At 45.1% G+C, this 22,868-nt stretch overlaps 1 protein-coding gene and 1 long non-coding RNA gene across 2 annotated transcripts in view; one reads left to right on the forward strand and one right to left on the reverse strand.

Annotated features, from left to right (window-relative positions):
* The window catches only part of LOC126297401 (ras-related protein Rab-31), a 443,067-nt gene extending 427,536 nt beyond the window's left edge, over positions 1-15,531 (forward strand). The window contains exon 6 of the transcript XR_007552515.1: positions 15,521-15,531. The gene's annotated coding sequence lies outside the window, so the exon portion shown is untranslated. The remainder of the gene's footprint in view (positions 1-15,520) is intronic.
* LOC126297404 (uncharacterized) lies at positions 15,521-22,299 on the reverse strand. The gene is made up of 3 exons (XR_007552516.1): positions 21,983-22,299; positions 21,659-21,877; positions 15,521-15,997 (listed from the first exon to the last, which is right to left on the reverse strand). It is a non-coding gene; the product is annotated as an uncharacterized LOC126297404 (long non-coding RNA).
* Positions 22,300-22,868: the final 569 nt, after the last annotated feature.

Below are 22,868 nucleotides of genomic sequence, written 5' to 3' on the forward strand. Positions count from 1 at the left end.
TGGTGCCGAACACACGAGTTACGGTTCTTGAAATTACAAGTGTTGTGAAGCAGACATCAAACGAAACGAAGACAACAACGGAAATAGCTTAGGTGATGGTATTCTGCCTGCAAATTTCTTTCGTCTCATCTGAAGACAAGAGGTGCTAGGCAACGTTAAACGGTAGCTCTGAAGTCAGATATGAAGTACTTAGACCTGTAGGACAAATTATCTTCCACCGAGCGACGTGGCACAGTGCTTACGGCATTGGACTCGTTCGTAGAAAGAGCAGGAGTGGAATCTCTATTCATACATCAACATTAATGTTTTCCCTAAATCGATTAAGGTGAATGCTTACATGAGTCCTTTGGAAAGTTTGTATCCGATTTCCTTCTTGCCTTATCTCAGCTTGTCCTCCATCACCAATAATGGAACTCTACTGTTCCTTCCTCTCTTCTTTTACAAGTTACATTTCCTACCAGAAGGAGATTTCTCCAGAGTGTAGAAAGACTTAAGTTCAAATGATGTGTACAATTCTCCTGGCACAAACTGCGAGCAGCTTCAGAAATGTGGAAAGACCTTTCTGCCTTTTTCAGAATACGATTGCTGCTCTCACATGAGGGGCTGGTTACAGCTGTGCTACTGTTCCTAAGCAACACGTCATTTAATCTGCATAAATAGAGTTCTGCGACTGCTTATAATGAAACAGTGTGTACGATTTATTACAATAAAGTATGTGTCCTGCTGATGAAAACTTCTATGCGAACAGATTATAGCGCTGTGGCTGCTTCTGCCGAGGAGGCGATGGATGTCGTTGTCTACTATCGTCAAATTCCAGTAAGTGGAAGAAGAGCAGAAGGGGAAGACAAATGAAATAAAATAAAACTGTAGTTGCCGTTTTCACAGGCATTAAAATGACAAGCTCGAAAAGCAGTCATAGTGGCACTGACAAAGCCGCAACCGCCATTCTCTTCAGTGATTATCGGATGTGATTCACTGACGGTTAAACAAAAAAAGTGGTTCAAATGGCTCTGAGCACTATGGGACTTAACATCTGTCCTCAGTCCCCTAGAACTTAGAACTTCTTAATCCTAACTAACCTAAGGACATCACACACATCCATGTTCGAGGCAGGATTCGAACCTGCGACCGTAGCAGTCGCTCGGTTCCGGACTGAAGCGCCTAGAACCGCTCGGCCGAAACGGCCGGCTGACGGTTAAGCAAACTGTAATAATTATTTCTCATTATAGTGCAGTGTGGAACAATAATTTTGTAAACTTGAATGGCATGCAACAAATAGAACTTTTTATCTACTACATGCTAGTAAACTGGACGTGCCAAGGCATACACTGGGCAGACATTGTAATTATTGTCGTATATCCATTGTATACACATTTAAGAAAATAAAGCATGGGCATAATTAAAATAATAGAAGTACTTTGACGATTGTGACGATTAATTTTATATGCTCTTGACTTAGTGTAGAGCCAAAAAAGCGGCGGATATTTGCCTTAGTGTAGTGATATTATTTTTTTTATATTACATTAGCTTCATGACGTATTTTCAGCTAATGCACATACAGCATATCGATAGGGCTTTGAATTCCTTAACAAGAAATGATACAAGAAATGATATGTCTTGCTGTTTAATCTTAAATTTCACTTAAGCACGGAAATCCTAAATACGGATGGCTGGACACGGGTTTGAATCGTCGTCCTTCCGAATCCGAGTCGCGTGTGCTGACCACTGCGCCACCTCTCTCGGTTTAATTGTATGAGGAAGATCAGAAAACACTTAAGTATAATGTCATAGAGCATCAAAGCAACTTTCCTTCACTATGTCATGTGCTTCCTTAATAGAGTCAACGCTATTCCATATTTCTTGTAAAGTATGAGTACTTGAATGGCAGTCCAGTAATAGAATGGCGTTAGTACTGCCCTCACTCACAACAGGCTCACCTCAAAAGACATCTCAGATCTTTCGAGAAATTTAAGAGAATGGCTTTAACTCTTCTCCCTAACTGCACATTCATCAAAAGTCAGCTTCAGAGTGGACTCATTGAACTTCAATGTCACTTCACCTTCACCCAAATCCATTACTGTTTGGTGTAGGCAAAAAATAAGCTTCTAAAATCAGATCAATCGCATATTATACCATGGATGAGTTGAACACACCTCCACAGTGGAAGAACCTGAGCCACTATCATTCCAGTGGCAACCTCAACTATTTCCGTTACTTCCTTAATTGTAACCAAGGGGTCTACCATTTCCACCATCTCTGACCTTTCTTAAATTATTACTTTCATTGTGATGGGGTACTTCATCTTGATGCCTACGTCCGCCGGCCGCGGTGGTCTCGCGGTTCTTGGCGCGCAGTCCGGAACCGTGGGACTGCTACGGTCGCAGGTTCGAATCCTGCTTCGGGCATGGATGTGTGTGATGTCCTTAGGTTAGTTAGGTTTAAGTAGTTCTAAGTTCTAGGGGACTAATGACCACAGCAGTTGAGTCCCATAGTGCTCAGAGCCATTTGAACCATTTTTTTTTATGCCTACGTCCACCATTTCTGTATCTATCATGATGCGAATCAAGCTGTCCAGGATTGTAGTTTCTGATTCTGTAAGTTGACGGATAAGTATAGGAGAACTGATGATCATTCTGACAATAATCATTCTCATCACTACCTGCGTATTCCAACTTTAGTAATAAACTTTGGAAATCTTCCAAATGATCTTTACCTCGATCAGCAAAAATAACCTGACATGTGCTTGAAGGAAGTTTCATGAGAACTATTCGAATGAACTCTGGAGAACTGTAAGGACTGCATAGGAATTGTTTTTTCAACGATTTATGTTCAAAGAATCGAAAATGGTTGCTACAGACAGGATTATTAAAATTATGCATCATCAGAATGCTATGTTTGACTCTTGTCTTGTGTTGCTTGAGATCAATATGGAAACAATAACAAAGTTCCAAACTCCTTATAAGATTCACTTTTATGACCAGCAAATCAAGTAGGTGGGGTAAACAGTCCAATTGCTTGGGATAAAAAATTCAAATTTGCTTCAGCTAAGCATGAGAATAACTAGCAACTGACATACAGGGTGGAGTAAAATTGTGTCACGCAATTTTAACCCCGGATAACTGATGTCAGTAGGAACCAAAATTACTAATGTGTGTAGGTTGATAACGCACAATTTTTAAACTACGTAAACTTGGTGCCACGCACTCCAATTGGCTGCGGGATTTCCCTGTTGCCGGATGCCCTAGACAACGCATGCCCACGGCCAATTGGACAGCGTGGCGCCAAGTTTCCGTAGTTTAAAAATGGTGTGTTGTTGACCTAGACAAAAAAAGTGCGTGAAATCTTATGGGACTTGACTGCTAAGGTCATCAGTCCCTAAGCTTACACACTACTTAACCTAAATTATCCTAAGGACAAACACACACACACCCATGCCCGAGGGAGGACTCGAACCTCCTCCGGGACCAGCCGCACAGTGACCTAGACAAGCCGGCCGCTGTGGCCAAGCGGTTCTAGGGCTTCAGTCCGCAAAGGCAGGTCAGTCAGACCTTGTTGAGACTATAGGGTCCTCAACTCCAGAACCATAAACGATAGCTGCCCTGTACCTAACATCCTAGACTTTACACTCGCACTCGCTGGCGCTGAGGTATTCAATGTTATTGATTGTATACTTATGTGTTTAATAATACCAATGCACCCAGATGGCATCCCGAAAACGGCGATCATTATCTATTTTGGTCTGTATGAGTATCTCTTTATACAATATGCCTTAAGAGTGCCGGACAAATGTTGCATTATGTTATTGATGGACTACTTCATCAATTTCCATACTGCTGCACCCATCTTGATGACGTACTCATCCCCTCCAGCACCCACGAGGAACATTCACATCGTCTATAACAAGTTCTAGCCAAGCTACACCGAAGTGGTGTTGTCATTAACGAAACAAAATCGCCACTCCAACAAAAGGAGGTGACGTTCTGAGGCCATACACTCAACTCGTCAGTCGTCAAACCAACCATGGAGTGCATGGACATAATGAGAAACCTTCCACTTCCAGCAACTTTTCACGACCTGCGACGATTCCTTGGAATCCTCAACTTCTATTGGCAACACCTTCCCCACACAGCCACATTGCAGTCTACTCTCATACACACCATGGCAGGTGAAGATAAACACAGGAAAAAGAAAGTAAAGTGGACCACAGAGGTGACAAAAGCATTCCATCGGGTGAAGAACTACACTCCTGGAAATTGAAATAAGAACACCGTGAATTCATTGTCCCAGAAAGGGGAAACTTTATTGACACATTCCTAGGGTCAGATACATCACATGATCACACTGACAGAACCACAGGCACATAGACACAGGCAACAGAGCATGCACAATGTCGGCACTAGTACAGTGTATATCCACCTTTCGCAGCAATGCAGGCTGCTATTCTCCCATGGAGACGATCGTAGAGATTCTGGATGTAGTCCTGTGGAACGGCTTGCCATGCCATTTCCACCTGGCGCCTCAGTTGGACCAGCGTTCGTGCTGGACGTGCAGACCGCGTGAGACGACGCTTCATCCAGTCCCAAACATGCTCAATGGGGGACAGATCCGGAGATCTTGCTGGCCAGGGTAGTTGACTTACACCTTCTAGAGCACGTTGGGTGGCACGGGATACATGCGGACGTGCATTGTCCTGTTGGAACAGCAAATTCCCTTGCCGATCTAGGAATGGTAGAACGATGGGTTCGATGACGGTTTGGATGTACCGTGCACTATTCAGTGTCCCCTCGACGATCACCAGAGGAGTACGGCCAGTGTAGGAGATCGCTCCCCACACCATGATGCCGGGTGTTGGCCCTGTGTGCCTCGGTCGTATGCTGTCCTGATTGTGGCGCTCACCTGCACGGCGCCAAACACGCATACGACCATCATTGGCACCAAGGCAGAAGCGACTCTCATCGCTGAAGACGACACGTCTCCATTCCTCCCTCCATTCACGCCTGTCGCGACACCACTGGAGGCGGGCTGCACGATGTTGGGGCGTGAGCGGAAGACGGCCTAACGGTGTGCGGGACCGTAGCCCAGCTTCATGGAGACGGTTGCGAATGGTCCTCGCCGATACCCCAGGAGCAACAGCGTCCCTAATTTGCTGGGAAGTGGCGGTGCGGTCCCCTACGGCACTGCGTAGGATCCTACGGTCTTGACGTGCATCCGTGCGTCGCTGCGGTCCGGTCCCAGGTCGACGGGCATGTGCACCTTCCGCCGACCACTGGCGACAACATCGATGTACTGTGGAGACCTCACGCCCCACGTGTTGAGCAATTCGGCGGTACGTCCACCCGGCCTCCCGCATGCCCACTATACGCCCTCGCTCAAAGTCCGTCACCTGCACATACGGTTCACGTCCACGCTGTCGCGGCATGCTACCAGTGTTAAGGACTGCGATGGAGCTCCGTATGCCACGGCAAACTGGCTGACACTGACGGCGGCGGTGCAGAAATGCTGCGCAGCTAGCGTCATTCGACGGCCAACACCGCGGTTCCTGGTGTGTCCGCTGTGCCGTGCGTGTGATCATTGCTTGTACAGCCCTCTCGCAGTGTCCGGAGCAAGTATGGTGGGTCTGACACACCGGTGTCAATGTGTTCTTTTTTCCATTTCCAGGAGTGTATGCACCACAAGCTGTCACTTTGACACGTTCTCACCCCGAAGCACGACTTACCCTCACAACTGATGAGAAGAACACGGCGGCAGGGGCAGTGCTTCTGCAGTTGGTAGACCAGGTGCCCTAACTGCTTCGGTTCATCTCAAAACCGAGTGACCGCTACGGTCTCAGGTTCGAATCCTGCCTCGGGTATGGATGTGTGTGATGTCCTTAGTTAGTTAGGTGTAGTTAGTTCTAAGTTCTAGGTGACTGATGACCTCAGAAGTTAAGTCGCGTAGTGCTCAGAGGCATTTGAACCATTTTCTTCGTCTCAAAGAAACTATCTTCCTCACAATCTAAGTGGTCAGCTTTCGATTGAGAGCTCGTCACAGTGTACGCAGTGGTCAAACGCTTCTGTAACGATACTGAGGGTCACCATGTGATGGTGTACATGTATTACAAACCTCTGGTGGATGCCATCAGAAACCTATCTCAGGATGCCAGTCTATGCTGATTCAGATATCTAGACCTCATTGCACAGTACACCACTGACATACATCACATCCAGATTGCGGACAATATCGTTGCAGACTGTCTTTCAAGAATCAATGAAGTTTCTCTCCAATACGACTATGAGCACATGGTGAAGATGCAGGCATTGTACACATAGTTAAAAACAGCGACACAAAACTTCCCGCCGAACGCCAGTCTGTCCCCATATCTCAAGCAACACTGCTCGGTGACTTTTCGCAGAGTGAACCACGACCCCTAGTGCCTCTTATGATATGCCGTGAAATATTCGAGCAGTTACATAACCTCAGCCACCACAGCGTCAGGGGTATAGTTCAGACGGACACATTCATTTGAGCCAACGTCAAATCGACTGTTGCTACAGGGCACAAAGCTGTCTTGTGCACCGCATAGCTAGACAGGCTGCCACGCACAACTTCACCTCGGTTGCCTCTCCATATTCTGGCATGTCCACCTTGACATTGTTGGGTCTCTGCCAGAGTCAGAAGGACATCACTGTGAGTAGAAACTATATCTATTCATGACAACACTATTGAAACAACTGCACGTGCGTTTATTGCGACGTGGTTCGCCCAGTTTGACACTCCTGAGCTGGTTACTACTGATCATGGTTGTCAATTTGAGTCGGCCCTCTTCGGTACCCTGTCTCACCTCGCACACATGTGACCTATCACATACCACATCCAAAATAACGTCCTCGTTGAGAGATGACAAAGAACCATGAAGGCACTCTTGATGTGCCATGGCAGGTCCTGGGCTCAGCTGCTCCCATGGATCCTACTCAGTATTCACTCCGTGTACAAGGACGACCTCCAAGTCTTACTGGTAGAGGTGGTCTATGGAGAGCCACTGGTCTTGCCTGCTGACTTTTCACATCCTACGGGTAACACTGATGAGATGGACTTACCCACACTAGTGCGTAGTGCCCAGCAACATATCCAGAACATGCACATCCTACCTCCCTCACCTTATTCGACACCAAAAGTATGATAATTCTGCCTACAAAATTTCTGCGTAGAGCAGCGCAGAGCGGCGCAGAGGAGTGAAGAAATGCACAGAATGGAGCAGTGTGTTCGTAGGTGCGCAATAAGGTTCCAGAGTGCGCTCGCGCCCATCAGTAAAAATTGGAAACGAGAAACTCTTTCGCCGGCCGCTGTGGCCGAGCGATTCTAGGGGCTTCAGACCGGAACCGCGCTGCTGCTACGGTCGCAGGTTCGAATCCTGCTGCGGGCATGGATGTGTGTGATGTCCTTAGGTTAGTTAGGTTTAAGTAATTTCTAAGTCTAGGGGACTGATGACCTCAGATGTTAAGTCCCATAGTGCTTACAAGGGAACCTCCCCATCGCACCCCCCTCAGACTTAGTTATAAGTTGGCACAGTGGTTAGGCCTTGAAAAACTGAAAACAGATCAATCAAGAAAAAAGGAATAAGTTGTGTGGAACTATGAAAAATATAAGCAAAATGTACAAACTGAGTAGTCCATGCGCAAGATAGACAACATCAAGGATAGTGTGCGCTCAGGATCGCCTTCGTTCCGTGGTTAGCGTGAGCATCTGCGAAACGATAGGTCCTTGGTTCGAGTCTTCCCTCGAGTGAAGAGTTTTATTTTTTTTTATTTTCAGACAATTATTACCTGTCCGTCCGTCCGATGCGAGGTAAGTGCGCCGTAGTATGGGGACGCTACACCTAAACAAACATCGAAACACACGACGTCAGTCGACTATAGCGCACGGAAGAGAGAGTATTCCTGTTAACGAGGCTCCCTGGCTGGCAGTTGACTATTCGCTACTTTGGACGAGAGTGCATTAAATACGTGAGATGTATTTCGTGGACAATATGAATCCAGCAAATATAGGCTCGCGACTTCAGTAACAAGGTCAATGAATATTTTCCGAACTGTAAGGAATCGAAAAGCTCCTTGAGGGATCGAACGCTTGTCGAACATTTGTATGATTATTTCCTACATTTGTTGATAAACAGTACGTGTGGTGATGACGATACCTTACTGATTGCTGCGGAGCTGTATGTACCAGATGATGAGATTGTTGACGATCCGTACGAAGAACACGAAGAGGAAATACTGCGACTTCAATCTGATGGTATTTCTTTGGGCTACATGAAGGAAATGCTCCAATACAGGTTACTGTCCAAACCAATTAAAAGACGCAAATATAGATTATGGAGTGAAGTAACAAATAAATTTAAGAAATTGAAAGGGATGGAGGAAAAAAGCAAAGAAATCGTGGAACGAGGTGGAACCCGAAGACAGAAGTTCAGTGAACTAGAAAACCATGTATACCGACAATTTATTAAAGCCGGAAATGAATTAAGTGCAGTGCATGATACAGACCTACAGATTTGGGGATTGCATTACGCTAAGCAGATCGACCTGGACTTCAAGGTTTCATCTCATTGGCTTGTCACGTTCAAAAGAAAATACAAAATTACGAGCAGGAAGATTACGAAATATGTAAGCAAGAACTAGGCGAATAAACTGGAGGCACTTTTAGAGTGTCCCAAGACGTTTGTTACAGAAACTACCGTCAGATTCCAACAGTATGATGACGCATATATTATCAACATAGATCAGTCCGGTTTTAATTCTGAAATGAAATCGACCCGCACGTTATCGTTGGTTGGAGAAGGAGACACGGAATGTACTGTAGACCAGCTGCATGCCACTTCACATAGTTATACCATACAATATGCTCTGAACAAAGCGGGATTTCTTTTCCCTACATTTTATTTATGTTTGCAGGAAAAAAATGGTGTATTTGGACCGCAAGTTCAGCAACAGGTGAATAGGGTACTTGCGCAAACGCCGAATGTCATTGTGAATTGCAGTGCGTCAGGAAAAATGGAGAAAAGACTAGTGAAAGACTTTAATGAACGTGTGATTGCTCCTTACACGGACAAAGATTTTGCCTTACTCCTTGACAGCTATTCAGGACAGAAGTATCAGGCATTGTACAATTTTAGTGTGGGAGTAGACGTGATTACCATTCCTCCAGGTTGTACACCTCTTGTGCAACCGTTAGATGTGTCTGGTTTTCGGCAAGTGAAATACTTTGTGAAAAGATTCTATGATTTTGCGAAGCTGTACAGGTACACAGAGCAGTATTGTTTACGTGATTGTGTGTCAGTTATCAAAGTTCAGGTACTCACACATAATCAACTTCGCTCTCCGAAATTCCAGGACATTTGCTTGGACATAGGCAGGATTTGACGGTCTACACACGGAAAAATTTGAAAACGTTAAAAGCATGTGTTTTGACAGAGCACAGGGAAAACTGTGCGACTGTGAAACTGCTGCATTCATTTGTTGCAGTTTATATGATGTTTTCATCACTTTTTTGGGAGTGATTATCACACCCACAAGAAAACCTAAATCGGGCAAGGTAGAAGAATCTTTTTACCCATTCGCCAAGTGTACAAGTTAGGTGGGTCGACAACATATTCCTGTCATGTGACGCACATGCCGCCACCAGTGTCGTATAGAATATATCAGACGTGTTTTCCTGTGGAGGAATCAGTTGACCTATGACCTTGCGATCTAATGTTTTCGGTTCTCATTGGAGAGGCTCGTCCTTTCGTCTACTAATCGCACGATTTTGCGGTGCGGGAGAAAAACACAGACACTAAACTTATTACAGTGAACAGAGACGTCAGTGCACGAACGGACAGATCATAACTTTGCGAAAATAAAGAAATTAAACTATTCACTCGAGGGAATACTTGAACCAAGGACTTCTCGTTCCACAGCTGCTCACGCTAACCACGGGACCACGGCGTTCTTGAGCTCACAATGTCCTTGATGTTGCCTATCTTGCGCATGGACTACTCAGTTTGTATATTTTGCTTATTTTTTTCATAGTTCCACACAACTTCTTCCTGTTTTCTCGATTGATCTGTGTTCAGTTTTACAAGGCCTATCCACTGTGCCAACTTATAACTAAATCTGAGGGGGGTGCGATGGGGAGGTTCCCTTGTTAGAGCCATTTGAACCATTTTTTTGAGAAACACCGTGCAAAAGCTGCGCACGAACGAACTATTTCCTTAGATGTACCGGCACTGCAAGGAACTTGTTCATTTTTGCGCAGATTGGCACGGTTTGACGTCCTCACCGGCCACGCCATGCTACACCGAATATCATTTCTTGGTTTTTGCGAGGCGGCCGGTGTGGACGGGGTTTTATTAGCCGCTCCTTAAAATCCGCCGTTCCTTAAAATCTGCCTCCTAGGCAGCCGCTTAGTCTGCCTAGGCCTAGAGCCACTGGCACGCCGTCCGTGTTTCTGAACGTCAACTTTGAGGGTGGTGACTTCAACGTGCTGCTGAACGCTCAGAAACGATGCGCTTTGTGCATATGATACGTGTGCGTCAACGTTGTATAAGCGATAGTAGCGCTTTCCAGTGGCAGTTATCGGTTGTATCTGGCTCGCAAGATGCATTGTTTAGGAAATGGACGTCAGCTCTATTAAAACGACATTTCCTCCATTGTCTATATGTTGTTCCGTCTGTAGTATATCTCAATAAAATTTTCAATACCCGTGGACATTTTTTAAAATTTCTTTATTTTGGCTTTTGGTTACAAGGACCATACAGCCAACAACGGTTATAAAGTCCCAAAGAAACATAATTGTAAGAAAAAAGCAGAACAAAACAAAATTTCGAAGTTGGCATTCAAACAAACTCATAAAGTAAAATAAAAGAGCAATTAGAGCAGTGGTAACATTGACATTGAAGCAGAAATACAAACAGCACTATACAACAACATTACGTTTTGTGTTAAAGTAAAAAGGCAAAGAACGTACATCATACAACAAGTACAACCAGAGATGAAAAGCAAAATTGCATATAACATCACACGGTATAACAATATGAAAAGTCTAGCATCAGGCAGACGTTCTAAAAGTAAAAGAAAACCCCAACTTACAAACACAATACTAGCAACCGTATGTACAATAGCGTCAGTACAATAGTGACATAAAATGCACAAGACAGCAATAATGAAAGTTTAATGTACAAATAGAGGTCTGAACACAAATTAAAACACAAAATTACGTGCCCGATTACGGATCGGGCTATCCGTGAACATGTTATAAGGCAAAAAGGAAAGTACCATGTCCAGTCAATAAGGACATCGGCCCATAAAAGTTACGACACAAAGATAAAAACTATTTCATCATTCTCCCTCTTTAGTAAAACCCTGGTCATTCTTGCTTGATCACTGTTCCTATTCAGCAGCAGAATCTTCCGATTTACTGGGTATGATGATATCCATTAATTAAGGAGCTATTTCCTTAAAACCTAGTAGGCTGCCGGCAGCGGCGACACGCGCACGGCTCCAAGGACGTCTTCCAAACCCACACCCGTACGGAAGGAAAAAGGCAAGTAAATAGTCACTCAAATCCAGTGTTTGGATGGAAACATTCATATATAAGACTCCTATTACCTAAGCTCAACTGTTCACCATGTTTTCCCCAAACTATAGTCCATTTATACACTGAAGAGCCAAAGAAACTGGTACACCTGCCTAATATCGTGTAGGGCCCCCGCGATCACGTGGAAGCGTCGCAACACGACGTGGCATGGACTCAACTAATTTGTCAGGTAGTGCGGGACGGAACTGACACCATGAATCCTGCAATGCAGTTCATAAACCCGTAAGTATACGAGGGGGTGGAGATATATTCTGAACAGCACGTTGCAAGGTATCCCAGGTGTGCTCCATAATGTTCATGTCTGGGGAGTTCGGTGGCCAGCGGAAGTGTTTAAAGTCAGAAGAGTGTTCCTGGAGGCACTCTGTAGGAATTCTGGACGTGTAGGGTGTTGCACTGCTGGTATTGCCCAAGTCCGTCGGAATGCACAATGGATACGAATCGAAGCAGGTGATCAGACAGGATGCTTCCGTACGTATCACCTGTCAGAGTCGTATCTAGACGTATCAGGAGTCCCATATCTCTCCAACTGCACACTCCCCACACTATTATAGAGCCTCCACCAGCTTGAACAGTCCCCTGCGGACATACAGGGTCCATGGATTCATGAGGACGTCTTCAAACCCGAACAGCTGCATCCACTCGATACAATTTGAAACGAGACCCGTCCGACCAGGCAACATGTTTCCAGTCATCAACAGTCCAATGTCGATGTTGACGGGCCCAGGCGAGGTGTAAAGCTTCGTGTCGTGTAGTTATCAAGGGTACACGAGTGGGCCTTCAAAGACGATATCGATGATGTTTCATTGAATGGTTCGCACGCTGACACTTTCACTGAAATCTGCAGCAATATGCGGAAGGGTTGCACTTCTGTGACGTTGAACCATTCTCTTCAGTCGTCGTTGGTCCCGTTCTTGCACGATCTTTTTCCGGCCGCAACAATGTCGGAGATTTGATGTTTTACCGGATTCCTGATGTTCAAGGAACACTCGTGAAAATGGCCGTATGGCAAATCCTCACTACATCGCTACCTTGCAAATGCTGTGTCCTATCGCTCGTGCGCCTACTATAACACCACGTTCAAACTCATTTAAGTCTTCTTAACCTGCCATTGTAGCAGCAGTAACCGATCTAACAACTGCGCCAGACACTTGCTGTCTTAAGGCCTGGCCAGACAGAATGCGGCCTGGCCGTCCGGCCTGTGACCTTGAACCGCAGCCGGCAGGCCGCACTGTTGAATCGCTCGTTATTTTATGGCGGCGGTCACATTGAGTGCGGGTTTGACGCACCGGCATACGGCCTGCCGCACCGTCTGCCGTCGGGTTGTCAGAGATTACAGATTCGCCGCAAGCTGGAGCGGCTGCTTGCCTGTGTTGGCGCACTCAACTGCTCTGCTGTCACACTGGAAGCAGCGGCGTGAGGCTGTTTTTTGTCTTGCAGCTCGTAGTGCATGCATCATAGACACAGAAAGACTTACAGAGGAGGTGAGAGAATACATCTTTTTGTATGATACACGCGATCCTGATTTGGTGGTAGAATACTTTTGCCCTCGATATACTCTTGATAGAAAGCTGAATTCTCAGAAATAGTGTTGTCACTGTGACGTCCATAACTTTCAATATCAACTGCTGTAAACTCCGCAGTATGGATCAACGATCGCCAGGAGAACTAGCTAAAAGAAATGTTTGTAACAGAAGAACTGGGATCCACTATCCTTCGGGCATTTTAACCTGATAGGCTTTCCCTCTATGCTTGCAAGGCAGTCCGGAAACCCCCAAAGTTCTAGAAATCCTTCTTCACATTTCTTCCACATCTCTGTTGTAGGAGTAGGTAAATACTTGGGCTGTAGAACAGTCCATATTGCCTGGCACACTTATTTCACAATATCTGAGACTGTTGAACGTCCTAACCGAAAAGAAAAAGCTGTGGTCTAGTGACTGTCGCCTGTAGTCAAGTGTCTAGAAAAAATTAAAATCTGTTATGCCGATAGAACGAATGGATAAGTTAACGACCAAAGGTACGTTTGTTTAAATTCAATGACAATGTTATGCATACCATGAAACAAAACAAACTATTAAGTAGAAAGTTCTCTCTAGCGGGACATACGGAACTAGATGTTACTATCGTTGGCTGTACTCGTAAACACTGCAAATAAATTTATCACTCCACTCGTAACTACGTTGTGGGATAGCACTTTCTTCAGCCGAACCTTTCATATGATGCAGCAAAACTGTAATGGAATAATTTATATGACTTCTATTTGAAGCACAAAGAGGCCACAAACGGTAAAACTTACCTCAAACAAATGGCTAGTCTGTGCCTTGTATCAACTGGCTTTCTCCAGTTCGTTGCGCACTTCTCGGTGCTACCTTTTTATTAGGCGATGCATTTCCTCGAAACATTCTCGCGACATACGAAAATATTTGAAGAACCTATCTTCATCAGACTCTAGATCAATACACAGACGATGGTATTCTCCTAAGCTTTCTCTTTTGCTATTAATGTCGTGCACCCAACATCTCCTCTTCTTGGTGCCATTTCGTATCGCTAGTGCGAGCTACTCATTACTGCAATAAAAAAAAAAAAATTGAACTCGCACAAAGATAGCGTGTCCCGCGTGAGGATTCCAAATCGTCTAACGGCAAGACAATCGCGCTACGCATGCAGGCTTAATAATGGGATTCGGCCCCTTCCACAGTGTTACAGCTGATGCAGTAACAGCTGCTGCGGCCGGCCGGCCGGCCGTCGCCTGTGTGGCGCCCCTGGCCGCTGATGTGTCCGGCCTACCGCTGCGCCGTCCGTCGCAGCCGCAGGCCGGGTTCTGTCTGGCCAGGCCTTTATATAGGCGTTGCCGACCACAGCGCCATATTCTGCCTCTTTATATATCTCTGCATTTCATGCCGATACTAGTTTCTTTGGCGCTTCAGTGTACTTACCTATGAGTTACGATGCTAGTGAAGATTTCTGATTAAATGTATTGAAGAATTAGTCGAAAATATGAATGGCTATTCAGCTGTAAACTGCACTAACTATTGCAAAAACGGTTTTCGCGTGATTAGATTTCCCTGTGATCCCGAACGAAGGAATAGACGCGCCATAAATTGTCGCAGAGACAACTGGGATCCATTACCTGTTACTTAGTTGTGTGCTGCATGTATATGTTGATAAAGGTAGTTATACAAATGAAACCAGTTTTATACAGTTGTGTTTATTTCCCCAGTCGAAATCTACACTGAAGCAGCTGCTGTCAAAATTTTTCGATTCCTGAGAAATTTTCGCAATTGACAAAGTGGAGAGGAATATTTATTGTGATATATTTATACGTTATCATAAACATGCATAAACATACTGAATAACAGTTAACCTCATTTCTTATATAGGTACGGTCGGATGAGTGATCAGATATTTTTGTAGCGGATTGGTCGGTGTGAGGGATGCTGCACAAGTAACATAACCTTTAAAGAATAAAGTTTTGACCAGAACTCAATAAGCAACTAAATTTCTATGTTACCTATGTCTTAATGATTAATACATTTAATAAATTCCCTCCCGCCGGAGGTTCGAGTTTCATTAAAAGTTAGTTTAAGTAGTGTGTCTAAGGACCGATGACCTCAGCAGTTTGGTCCCTTAGGAATTCACACACATTTGAACACTTGATAAACACACAGAATTTATAATTAGTGTTTTCTTTATTGGAGGGGGGGGGGTGGAGATTGATTACTCAGACCTCCATGTTGGCCAAGACATATTTTAACGTATCGAATAAAAAATAACATAACATATTATTTTTGGGTAATAGGTCTTTATGAGTATAGTTCTCTTAACGACTGCGATAGCCAGACAAGACCCACAAGCTGTCATCACAGCTTTATTTTGAACAATACCTCTCACCTCCTCCTTAAGGGAAGGAAAGTTGGGTTCTGAGTTCGAGTTCTAGCCTGGCACACAGATTTGATCTGTCAGGAAATTTCAGTGAATTTATTTGTACATTGATTTAGTGTGTAATGGGTTTTTCAAGCGGTGAGCAAGTCTGTATAGCGTAGCAGAGGATCCAAAACGGTGATATTTCAGTGTTTATAATTCTCTTTCAGCAATTACAGATGATTACTGTCGTTATGAAGAAGAGGGGCGTGTCGTAGGCCTGAGGAAGGTCAGGCAGTGCTTGAGCGTTACGAGCAGTTAATGCTTCAGACAAGTAATTCTGACAAGCGACGTGGGAGCGACGTTGTTGGTACAGACGTATTCTGACGCGCCGTCATTTCGCCACCAGTTTCACAGGCTTCTTTCTCGCTGTCTCCGTATCAGCGTGGGTCCCAGGATGGTGAGAAGCTCCTTATCTGGAGGCACCCATGCATCATGCGCGAACACCGCCACCGGCTCCTGCGAGGCACTTGACATAAAAACATAGTAAATATTTATCATCATATTTTATAGCCTCAGGTTGCGATTGTAAAGGTGAAAATATCTCACAACTACTGCTGTAATTGCCAGCCGTGGTGGCCGAGCAGTTTTAGGCGCTTCAGTCCGGAACCGCGCGTCTGCTACGGTCGCAGTTTTGAATTCTGCGTCGCGCATGGATGTGTGTGATGTCCTTAGATCAGTTAGGTTTAAGTAGTTCTAAGTTCTAGGGGACTGATGACCTCAGATGTTAAGTCCCATAGTGCTCATAACAATTAGAATTTTTACTGCTGTAATTATGCAAGTTTAATGACGATTTCTGTGAACCTGGAACTAAGTTAGCTAATAAATATGAGACGTAAAATCACTGTATTAAAATTTTACGTGTTTTAAAGTAATTATCAAAAGGAGAAGTTTCAGTAAAATTCTGTACTTGTGTAGAATCTTTCAGTGCAACCACATAAAATGCTTGTTTACCTAAACTTTTTATACCTGACGAATAATATAATTATCTAAGAAGCACCAATTTACGTATGGAAAACACCAGTTCCCAAATGGAGCGTAGCCTTGTAGAAGCAAGGAGTCTATTGCTTTAGCATTACGTCGTTTTCATGTCCTGTTACATCGATAAAAAGTAAGGAATCTTTTATAACCCATAGAAAAGAGGTCCTTCCATATACTTTGTCCTCAGGTACGTTGTAGTTTTTGTAGTAAATGTACAAATTTAATGTATCAGCGCAGTGGTATCTTCGTCACTGTAATTGTTGTTAGTAAATAGCATACCCAACGGAAGAACACGTCCAGTACATACAAGTTCAAAAAATATTTCTTTCGTGTTCTAATGTAGAACTAATTTAGTTGAAAAGACCAAGACTGATGTATTAGTAGGCTGAGATATGCGTTGATACCAATGTACAGGTGAAATTTTCAGGCCATCACTTTCCTAACTCCTGTAAAAATTTCCTGGTATAGGCGTAGTTTTACTTGCTTCAGATATTTAATATATTCTTTATTTTTATGTGCAGTTCTCTTTTTGTAGTTTCCTATATCAGTATCTTCACATTGCAACACTAATTTTGTTTTAATCCCGTGGATATGTTTCTCATCATCTAGTAACATGTTTGCTTCAGTTATTTTCCGTACTGTTCAGTACTTATGACTGCTGAGAGATAAATAGGCACACATGAAGTATAAAGATGTAGAATGTTAATAAAGCTTTAACAGTTTTCGCATGAAAAATTTGGAGGCCTTACTTTCCAGCATGTTGACATAAATCAGTTCATCACAGGGACTGAATCTTGGCGTGTGTTATCTGCCAGAATGCATTATGGGAAATAAGTCTTGACGAGAACGTCCAGCGTCTCAAGATCCTTCTTAGTATATCGACCATACCCCTTCCCTATTGTGCCTCTTGGATTTCTTGGTACTCTTGTACAGGTTTTGTGAACTCCGACCCTAGCATCTGTATGTTCCACCTCCTCGCTGATTGTTTTGTTTGCTTGACAGCAAGCCTGTATTTAGCAAGGACCTCCCGATATTTTGCCCATTGTTCTTTTCTTTTTGCAAAGCAAACATTCTTCTTACCCGCTTTCTTTCTGGTTCCAGATTATACACTCTAAGGAAAAACTAGATCCACCACGAAAGAATTATCTGAATGGAAGAGAAAGAGCTTAACAAATTGAACAAGTCAATAACGAGCTGGTTTACCTTTGAGGCTTATGCAAGTAGTTATTCAGCTTGTTGTTGGATGTCCACCTGAGGGATATCGTGCCAAACTGTAAGTGACGCGTTAGGTTGTCGAAAATCGTGGGATGGTTGGACGGCCCTGCCCATAAGGCTCTAAACGTTCTCAATTCGAGAGAAATCTGGTGACCTTGCTGCCCAAGGTAGGGTTTGGCAATCACGGAGTCAGGAAGTAGAATCTCTTCCCGTGTGTGAGTAGGCACTATGTTTCTGAAATGTAATCCCAGGATGGCTTGCCATGAAGGGCAATTAAACGGGGCACAAGATTATCGTACGTACCGCTGTGCAGTAAGAGCGCTACGGATGACAACCAAAGGGGTCCTTCTATGAGATGGATTGGCACCTCTTCTAAGGTGCCTCTTACGTGAGGAAGACATTTTACCAGTTTTAATAAATTAATGTCTCTTATTGATGTATTCACGTTAGTTAGGAAGTGCTGTAGTCCGTAGCCGGCCATGAGTCGGAGAGCATTTCCCACGCTGGCTGGCTAGGTGACGAAGCGACCATATGTCGCGCGTAGTGGGGTGGGGCTCGGCGCTGGACAGTAGCAACAAGCGTCAGCCTGGGAATGTATATGACGGGAAGTACCGTCATCTTGGTGCCAAAGTCACAGATTTTGTTTATTTATATTTAATAATGAAAGTCATTTATGACAACATGAATACTAGGAGGAGCCGCTGGATGTTTAGAACTACACTCCTGAAAATGGAAAAAAGAACACATTGACACCGGTGTGTCAGACCCACCATACTTGCTCCGGACACTGCGAGAGGGCATTAAAAGCAATGATCACACGCACGGCACAGCGGACACACCAGGAACCGCGGTGTTGGCCGTCGAATGGCGCTAGCTGCGCAGCATTTGTGCACCGCCGCCGTCAGTGTCAGCCAGTTTGCCGTGGCATACGGAGCTCCATCGCAGTCTTTAACACTGGTAGCATGCCGCGACAGCGTGGACGTGAACCGTATGTGCAGTTGACGGACTTTGAGCGAGGGCGTATAGTGGGCATGCGGGAGGCCGGGTGGACCTACCGCCGAATTGCTCAACACGTGGGGCGTGAGGTCTCCACAGTACATCCATGTTGTCGCCAGTGGTCGGCCGAAGGTGCACGTGCCCGTCGACCTGGCACCGGACCGCAGCGACGCACAGATGCACGCCAAGACCGTATGATCCTACGCAGTGCCGTAGGGGACCGCACCGCCACTTCCCAGCAAATTAGGGACACTGTTGCTCCTGAGGTATCGGCGAGGACCATTCGCAACCGTCTCCATGAAGTTGGGCTACGGTCCCGCACACCGTTAGGCCGTCTTCCGCTCACGCCCCAACATCGTGCAGCCCGCCTCCAGTGGTGTCGCGACAGGCGTGAATGGAGGGACGAATGGAAACGAGTCGTCTTCAGCGATGAGAGTCGCTTCTGCCTTGGTGCCAATGATGGTCGTATGCGTGTTTGGCGCCGTGCAGGTGAGCGCCACAATCAGGACTGCATACCACCGAGGCACACAGGGCCAACACCCGGCATCATGGTGTGGGGAGCGATCTCCTACACTGGCCGTACACCTCTGGTGATCGTCGAGGGGACACTGAATAGTGCACGGTACATCCAAACCGTCATCGAACCCATCGTTCTACCATTCCTAGACCGGCAAGGGAACTTGCTGTTCCAACAGGACAATGCACGTCTGCATGTATCCCGTGCCACCCAACGTGCTCTAGAAGGTGTAAGTCAACTACCCTGGCCAGCAAGATCTCCGGATCTGTCCCCCATTGAGCATGTTTGGGACTGGATGAAGCGTCGTCTCACGCGGTCTGCACGTGCAGCACGAACGCTGGTCCAACTGAGGCACCAGGTGGAAATGGCATGGCAAGCCGTTCCACAGGACTACATCCAGCATCTCTACGATCGTCTCCATGGGAGAATAGCAGCCTGCATTGCTGCGAAAGGTGGATATACACTGTACTAGTGCCGACATTGTGCATGCTCTGTTGCCTGTGTCTATGTGCCTGTGGTTCTGTCAGTGTGATCATGTGATGTATCTGACCCCAGGAATGTGTCAATAAAGTTTCCCCTTCCTGGGACAATGAATTCACGGTGTTCTTATTTCAATTTCCAGGAGTGTATTTATCATAATTTTGCCTCGTTAAAATTCACACCCGTTCATTAACATATGCATATCTTAGTAATTACGAAGTTGATCGGAAATCCACGAACTGTGACGAAACTAGTAAGAGATGCAGACTGCACGCCAAAGTCGGCAGTATGCGTTAAGAGCTCTTCCTGTCTTGTTCGATGGTAGCCATGCTCTCGGTTATGAGTAGCTTGTGACATGAGTGTTTCATTAATGATCTAATAGGAATAAAAGTGATATTACGGCGCTATGAATGTTAATTTCGAGTAAATAGATACCCCAAAGTTGATCGACAGTAATTTCAGATAATCTGATTTCACCGACAGAGACATTCAATGCGCCAATGAAGCATCTGCCCGGGACGACATTTACGAGAGCTGCACCGCGCATGGGTAGGAGGAAATCCGACGGCACGACCCATCATGGCGGATCAAAGATTGTCCGACTTACACTCGCAGATTTCGGGTGGAGATGCTGACCAGTATACTGTACATCACATACACCACCCTCTACGGACTCGCGGCTGAGTAATAACAGATCAATTTAGAAGCGAGGGGATCTTGTACCCTGACCATCACTCCTGGTTGTCGGGCCGTATGGCCAGCGACAGTCACGTTGGTATTCCACCACTGTCCGTGGTGTCTCCAGACACGTCTTCGGCCTGAAATCTCATTCGCTGGAATGGAAATTTCTTCAGTGATAAGTCTTGCTCCGAATTCAACCTCGATGACCAGCATAGACGTGACTGTAGACGCTTCGGACAGCGATGGGATATGAACCTGACTGTCGCCCGCCATACGGCTTGACTGCCAGAAGTGATGGTGTGGGGTGCCACTTCTTTTCATAGCAGTACCCATTTGGTTGACATCCGTGGTACCCTTACAGCATAGTGGTATGTCGACGATATTCTACGATCCTTTTTGTTGCCCTTCATGGTAAGCCATCCGGGCTTACGTTTCAGCAAAATAATGTCCGCCTGCACACTGCAAGAGTTTCTAGTACTTGTCTTTGCGCTTGCCAAACCCTACCTTGGCCACCAAGGTCGCCAGATCTCTCCCCAGTTGAGAATGTTTGAAGCATTATGTACAAGGCCTTCCAACCAGCTCGGAATTTTTACGATCTAATGCGCCAGTAGGACAGAATTTGGGGCACTGTTCTTCAGGACGATATCCAACAACTGTATCAATGCCAAGCCGAATAACCGTTTCCATAAGAGCCAAAGATGGACCAATGCATTACTGACTTGATCAATTTGTGAACCTCTTTCTCCTGAATGAAACATCCAATTTTTCTTAAACTGTATGTCAGCACATGTACATAACATATACCGATTTCCATGCCATTCAGATCATTCCTTCATGGTGCGTCGTTTTTTCCCTTAGAACATAGTGTAACCAATTCGCGTTTGTGAGTTTCTTGCTGTCTGGACAGTTTTTTAAGTAAAAGGACATAATGTCTGACGTCACTTCATCTGCGGTTTCCTCAAGACCTACAGGATTTCTTATCGAAGTTTTTACTTCAGAAAAGCATGAGATAAGGTCCCTCCTATATGAGTCCTAGTCTGTTTTTATAGGATTCCTATAGGCCAGTGCCTGTTCAACACTCATTTTAACTGGAAACTTAATTTACATGTTCTCAGATAAGGGTGACTCGACGTAGTACCCACCTGGAAGAACCCAAAAGGGATGTCAGTTACTGCTTCCCTTCTGATATTCCTGAAGGTCGGTTGCCTACCCCTAATTAAGATCTCTAAATTACTCTCCAGTAGGTATTACAATACGTACTCAACACTGCTGTTGGTGTCGCTGCTCCCCCACACCCCTTGTGGGAATTAGCATCACAACCAACCAAATGTTGTTCATTCAACTGCAAGCAGCCGTCTATCAGTCTCCTAACTTCCTGGGAGCGAGGAACACTGTCCTTTTGAAAGGTAAGCCGACACCAATAAATTTTTCCTCGTGCTTCCTTCCTCACTCTATTTCGTGCTGATGGTTATTAAATCCCTAGAACAGAAGTCGACCATCGGTATAAACGAAATTCCATTTTTGACATAAATGTATGTTCTGTTTTTATATTTTTAATTCGGTTTCTAGCATAAATCAACTTACCTCCAGTTGCTCCGAGACCTAGTACAGCCTCTTTATATAAATAGGTATCCTGGATCAGGGTCAAGTCCAACTCGTGTCTTCTCATAAGGCGACTCAAGGCGCTAGGTGCATCCTTACTGCGCTGCAGGTTTATCTGCAACACTTTCAGCAGGCAACTTGTTGCCGCGTACACTTCCGATGCCCTGTACACACACTACCCCTCAGGGATTCCTCAATAGTTCAAAAATGGTTCAAATGGCTCTGAGCACTATGGGACTTAACATCGCAGGTCATCAGTCTCCTATAACTTAGAACTACTTAAACGTAACTAACCTAAGGACATCACACACATCCACGCCCGAGTCGTAGCGGTCGCGCGGTTCCGCTTGAAGCGCCTAGAACCGCTCGGCCACACCGGCCGGCATTCCTCAATGACTTGCACCACAAGGGTTTGCCGATAAATTGCAGTACTATAGATACGCCACATTCCCACTGTTCCTATCTGTCATGGTTGCCATGAAGACGTGCTGCTAAGTGCTCCTCATTTTCGATCGTGTTTTGGTGGCATTTTCTTCGAGTTTTGTACTGAAAGTGATATCAGTGATTGCTATCCTAATGTACTGTACTGTGCATAAAATTGTGGCTATCCTAATGTACTGTACTGTGCATAAGAATTGTGAATATAACAGTGCAGAATAAGCCAAAGGAAGATTTTTCCCCACTGCAGGTTGCTAATCTGTCTTGACTGCTAATAAGTTCATGAATACCCTTCAATTAGAGTTTTTCCGAACTTAAATTGGGAAAACACGTTTCATTATTTCCTGTAGTACTTGGAAAAGTGATTTACGTGTAGGTAATGTGACTGAATTGAGTAGAAGTGGATGTTAAAGACTAATTTTCCAGCGTA

The sequence above is a fragment of the Schistocerca gregaria genome, chromosome X (assembly GCF_023897955.1).
Source record: "Schistocerca gregaria isolate iqSchGreg1 chromosome X, iqSchGreg1.2, whole genome shotgun sequence".
NCBI lineage: Eukaryota > Metazoa > Arthropoda > Insecta > Orthoptera > Acrididae > Schistocerca > Schistocerca gregaria.